Here is a 6,563-nt window from a genome sequence, read left to right as displayed (position 1 = left end):
CCTCTGAAATCCTCTCAGAAAGAGAATTATCCTAAAAAGGCCATTGAATATAGGTATAAGTTTATAAATATTAGTAACCCCGGATGGGACAAAGACTGGAGAAAATACTTATTTCCCATTAGTTATGATCTGTATTGCATCAGAGAATGCAGGTTTTAATCTTCAAGAGACTTTGTACCAGGCAATTGTTGTGATGAATAAAATACAATAATTCTTGGAAACATTTTGTCACAAATTTTATAAGAAGCGTGGTTTTTGACATGGCTGGCTGTCTGACAGATAGCAACTGCATTAGATATATTTTATGACTTTTAAATAACTTCATGAATTTATACACCTCATTTGATTGTATGAATTTTTATTTTTAATTTTTAGTCAGTTTTCCAGCAAAGCATAAAGGTAGAGCCATCACTGTGAAGACGTAATGCACTGATTAGATCTCCTAGGGCTTATATGGGAAAAAGAAAGAAGATAATGTGATTAAGAGGAAATTCAGACAGATTGTTATGAAGTTGGCAAAATAAAGAATCTTACGGTATTCCTGAACTAACGTTAGAAGCCTGGGAGAACACCAGAAACTACTACAGATTTTCATGAATAAACATAATTATAATTGGATTGACAGAGACAATGCAGAATGAGCCTCACAACTGAAATGCTCATCAGTGACACCCTGTACTCTCAATCTAGGGATGGCAAAACTACTGTGGAAATGGTGGCCTAGTCTATTATATGCTTGGAGCCATACAGTAAAGGGTCATCCTGAAATACTTATCCAGGGAATATGATGTGACTTCACATGAGACATATTGATTCGTAGGCTCATTCTTCTTCAGCTTTTGTTGTTTTCCCACTTTTTAGCAGCTCAGAATCATACTTTAACCAATATCATTTTAAGAGCCAATGCATCAGGCTGAATTCACAGGCTGCAGAAAGATCATGCTCAGAATTACTTTTCTATAATTGTTCATGGATTTTATGTTAAAACCACTAAGAAAAAATGCAAAAGAGAGTCAGAAGACACTGTGATATTTTTTAAACTTGAATTTTGGCTCTCTTTTTTTTGTGTACTTCCCTCAGAAAATGAGGGTTATGGAATGGTTCTTCTTCAAGTTCTCTTCCTGGCAGCTTGGAACCCAGTAGCATCAGTGACCACAAAAACACTGAGGTTTCATAGCTGGTATATGTCCTCAGTGAAAAAAAATGACACCTGGAGAGAGAAAAGAGCTGCTTCTAATGTTCATTAGAAGAAAGACATAAAGAATGGAAACATTTAACATCCTATTAAGTAGAAGTGCTTGGCTGATCTACATACACTGGCCAGCCAGCACATGTGTAACTGAGCTACTCATACCATACAGACAGCAGGTAAAATTAAGATAGATTTAGGATATGTGGGGTGCTGGAGTATTTGGGTTATATTTGCAAATTGTGGTGGACATTGGAGATATTGGTAGGGACAGAGCCAGCAAAGGTCTTGGAGAAGACCACTGAAAACCGCATTTTAGTATTAATCTCCAGTTTTTAAGGCAGCTTATTTTGCTTCTTATCATTTATAACTAGTGTTTAAAAGTAATTTTTTAACGTAAAATTACCAAGAATGTTAAGTTTTTTAATTCTAAGTCTTGTAGAAAGACATTACAGGAACCTCAGTTATGTTATTTTGAAATCTCATACCTTAACTAAAATAACAAGAAACTGTACCTTTAATCAGATAACTTTTCTACATTGTGTATATTGGCCTTTGTATTAAATATATATGTAGTTATAAAACAGTTTGCCTATAAGTATGTTTTTATGATTCAACTATGGAATGCATCCACAGATATTTAAAGTTTATAATTAGACTCTGGTTTATATATCAATGGTGTTCCATACAAGTTTCTATAGTAAAATATTTTAGAAATACCAACATTCCCAAAAAGCTCCATAAAAGACCCTGAACTCGATAAAAGCTTCCAAATTCTTGCTACATAAAAGCTTCCAAATTTTTACTATATATATAAATATATATATATATATATATACATATATATATACACCATTACATGAAAAAGCTACTGATGTTTGCCTTTAAAGCAATAGTTTCATGCATGGATGATGATTACTTCCCCAAATGTCTCCATAATTACTTTAAAAGAGGTAAATAGTTGTCCTTACATTTTCTTAGCATTTCAGAACCTGGAAAATCTATTGTGAAATCAATGCCCATCAATTCAAGTAAGAAAAACAATGAATCAATCTCTTCTTCTCCCAGTTTTTACATTAAATGCAGTTTCATATAGAAGAATCTTTAGTACTTCATCAAGCATTTTGAATATATTTGCATGCAGAATAACCAGAAAAGACCAAATTACAACTTAGAACACTTTTTTATAGAATTATATCCTATGTCAAAGGGACAATGCCTTTTCTATGGAAACAAAAAGAATTCTGAAAGGAGTACGTGACTGTAGTACTGGTGTTGCTATGGGTGTTCTGTATGTCCTCCTTAACTTCTTTCTCCAGTTAAGACAGACTATTAATATACAAGGACATACCAATTCCTGAGTCAGAATCATAAAACTGGTCTACAAAAAAATCTTAGATTATTATTATAAGTGTGAGGTTGTGGGCTGTTTTTTTTATTATTTGTTTTTCATTACTATATCACTTCCTAAAGCTTTCTCTTTGACTGCAAACCTAAGAAACTTTGTGTGTGTGTGTATGTTGTTTATTTTAACAGAAAATCAAGATCATGTAAGCCCTAGACCTCTGACAAAAGTACCGTAGACACATATGAGACTAATGAGAAAGGATAAACCTTTATTTGGCCATATAGTATTTGGATTGGAAGTATCAGACAATCAAAAAAAAACCCAAACAACAAAGCTGTTGTAAAGTATCAAGTAGGGCACACCCTGCAAATTTTCTTGCCCTTTCAGTTCCTTTAAGCTATGAGATCTAGTACTCTGGAGACCTTTAAAGGTGGCTGGCAGCACCAAGTCTCTGCTAGTCCATGGATATTGGCCTCTGATTTCACAAGTGAAAATGGGGTGAAAAGCTTCTGCAAATCTATCTTTAGACACTTCAGTTATCTATCTGATTGCACAGTATTTCCACACACCATAGGGGATCCTAGAGGATAGAAGACAGGTTAGCAGGGTTGGATGTATGTTCCTGCAGGAGGGCTCTGCCTGTTTGGTGCTGCTGTCTGCAGGCAACAAACATCTACACGGGCTGGGTGGAGGCAACAGGTACCCTTCAAAACTCTTCAAGTAGTTTCACGAAGCTGGGTATTCCAGGGCCTTACCATCTGTAACATCAAAGGCTGCACATGAATGGAGGACTTGGAAACACTCCCAAGGTTGGTAAAGAAAGAAGACGTAAAACCAGATAGCTGCGCATATTGAATTTGTTTTAACATGCATCATCCAGTTTAGGCATAAGCCAAGAAAGTCCCTCTTTTCCACATATGAGATATTTATACAGGGTGTCCTCAAGGTGGATTCTCTAGTGTCTAATAATGTATGCACTTACATGACAACTTTTCCTTTAACCAGTACACTGATAAGATTTCCTTATTTTACTTGGCCATTTTCCAAGCCTTGTAGGAACATAATTATTTTTAGAGCTACAGTCCTAAGTTAATTTTGTTGGAATTAGCCAAAGGGCTCGAAGGCATTAATGGAAAACTGAGAGATAAACATGCATGCGTGCATGCATACAACAGTCACACACATACATTTGCGCCCACACAGGCAATTTTGTTATCTTATAAAAACAAATTTGAAACTACAATTTGAAACACACCCTTCAGCAGTAATCTGCATGTTATACAACAGCAAGTACATAAAGAAAGGCTGGCACTCTACTTGGTTTGGAAAATTTCCCTATTGCTCATGAAAAACAAAATTGAACTATAGCATTAAGCTTATATAGAAAAAAAAGATTATTTTTATAGTCCCAGCAAGATACTTTGAGTATATGCAAGTCCCAGGATTAGGAAAGATTCCCTATTTGTCAAGTAACATGGTGGTCTGTAATAAGCACTAATATAATACAGCATGTCAGAGATCAAAGCCTCAGTACTAAAAGATACAGAATAACTCATGAAATCATAATTATTGTTTTGATTTAATCCAGGCAGTTTGCTTAAAGCATTTTTTAAAGACATGCAAGCATTTCAAAGTAAACAATTTTCTAAAAGCAAAACGGGAAATAATCCGGTTCCTTATCCTTCCTCTTTTTACTTCATGGCACACCTATTTTTGATATTATATAAAAAGCACACATCCAACCTACTAATTCCCTCATCACAGTTTTCCACAGTACTACTGTCAGCTGCACCCTACTGAAGTGGAAATAGATTTCTTTGCCATAGGTCTCCTGCTTTGTGCTTAGCATCATATAAGCTATAACATGATTAATATGCGTAGTTCTTTAAGATGCAAAACTACAGGTTTGCAGAATCAGGTCATGATTATAGAGTCTGTTTAATTTGATTAAATCCTGCAGATTATATGCAAAAATGGGTGCATGTGCTGCTTGACGTGCCTGACTGTGGCTGCTCCAAAGCCTCTGTGCTTGTACCAGCACTAAGAAAGATGATGGGAGTGAGCAGCTGAGCACAGGAGGAGACAGTCAGTTTGTGTCAGGTTAATGTGAGTGTGTAGCCATTGCTGCAGCCTCTTATTTACAAGTTACCAGTATAGACGTAGTTTTACTTATTTCTATAAAGCATTTCATACAGTTAGGATACTTAAAAAAAGTGAATTTTCCTTGTTATTTTTGCCTTTTTTAGCAAAACAACTTAAAAATATTTATTATGAAAATGTACATTTTATTAGTTCAACCATAGGATTTTAATGTAAAAACTCAAATTAATGCTAATGCCTGTATAACTCAATACTGACTTAAGGACAATTTATGGTCTGCATAACAGGCTCTGTTTTCCCTTTGTCTTCTTGAAGAGAAAGGTCTACCTCCAATACTAGTGGAGTCAGTGAAGATCTTAAACCTACATCTTCCTTAATAATCTAGGAATACATAAAAACTGGAACCAAAAATATATTTGGGTTGTGTTTCTCTACATTAAGTGTAGTCTTACACATTAAAATTTAGACTATTGAAAAGACACACAAGGGACCATGTGGCCTACTCTGTGCCTAAAATCCTGAGAATTACAATCAGTAATCATAGTAATAGGCACATGCACCTGAACCAACAAAATGTTATCTTAAAAACAGCTCAACTCTTAAAATTAAATGTCGTTCCTAATTGGAAAACAAATCAAAAAATGCCACTCACACTATTTCATTCTGTATGTTTAAAATGACTTTATGCATCCCTTTTGCAATCTTCTAATCAGCAGCTGTGTACTTTACATACATGATGAGAGTGCTAACTCCAAAAAAAAAAGGAAAGTGTTCTGTGGATAGCTTCAGTGCATAACTCCAATTCATTCTAGATTCATTCCATTGTAATTCATTCCACAAATGAACTTTCTCTAGATATAATGTAAAGGTTTAAGAAAGAGTTTACAAAGGCTTTGACAACTTCTGTGTAACTAGTCCAGTCCTAGCTATGTGCATCCCAATGAATTAATGAAATTCTACTCACATCTCTCACCTAAGGTAAGAAAGGTCTTTTTCCTTATCATCCCAGAAATAAATGTCCTTGTGGAACAAAGCTCTGTCTCTTTATAGTTATTTTTGGGTACAGATTGCCAAAGTGATAAAGTGATTTCTGAGTTCTGGAAATCACCAGATTTTGGAGAAGAAGACTGATGATGTCCTTTGAAATATTAATCTGCTTGTGGAGCACTGTTCACAGTAGAGCTACGCAATCCTAATTAGCAGGCAGGGGGCAGAAGATATCTAAATGTGCTTTGGTCACAATCCTACAGATACTTTAACATGTTTGTGTTAGTTCTGTGCATTGAGTGATTATAAAAGTCATTGCAGTAGTGAAGTTAAGAGATGCAAAAGTTTTTGAGGCCTTAGAGCATTGGTATCAAAGATGGAGGGGTTTGAATCAAGGGGTATCTGTATCAGAAAACAAATGCATCTTCTCTACTTCTCTGGTTTTCTAAGGCTTTAGGATTCACATAACTAAGCATTTCTGTTCCAAGAGGAAGGACAAAAACTTGCTTGCCTACAGCAGAATCTTTCATCACATGGCTCAGACACATGCCTTCACAGATGGCAGCTGTAGGTGAAGCAACAAAACCAACCACAGGACCTGCTGTAATGATGAACTCTATTTGATTTTTCTATTTAAAGCTATTTCATACTTACTGAAAAGCTATACAGTTTAAAGTTACAGAGCAAATATGCCCTTTCCTCATTAGTGAGTATATTAGACCCAGAAATGCTTTTGGTAGCTACCATCAGCCTTATCCCAGAGCACGTTCTTGGAGATATTCTCAGAGATAGAAGCTCTCTGGCTTGAGGGAGGGGCAGAAGACAGATGAATCCTGGCAGCTTGCTCACTCCCCTGGGATGGTACTCTCCCCAGGTGCTAAGCAGAAGACATCAGCCCATATTTATGCTGAGCTGTGAGAAAGAGAGTATTTGCATAAG

This window comes from Corapipo altera, unplaced genomic scaffold, assembly GCF_003945725.1.
Source record: "Corapipo altera isolate COAL_440 unplaced genomic scaffold, ASM394572v1 44, whole genome shotgun sequence".
Classification (NCBI taxonomy): domain Eukaryota; kingdom Metazoa; phylum Chordata; class Aves; order Passeriformes; family Pipridae; genus Corapipo; species Corapipo altera.
The sequence above is the reverse complement of the archived record's forward strand: the minus strand, read 5'-3'. Positions refer to the sequence as shown.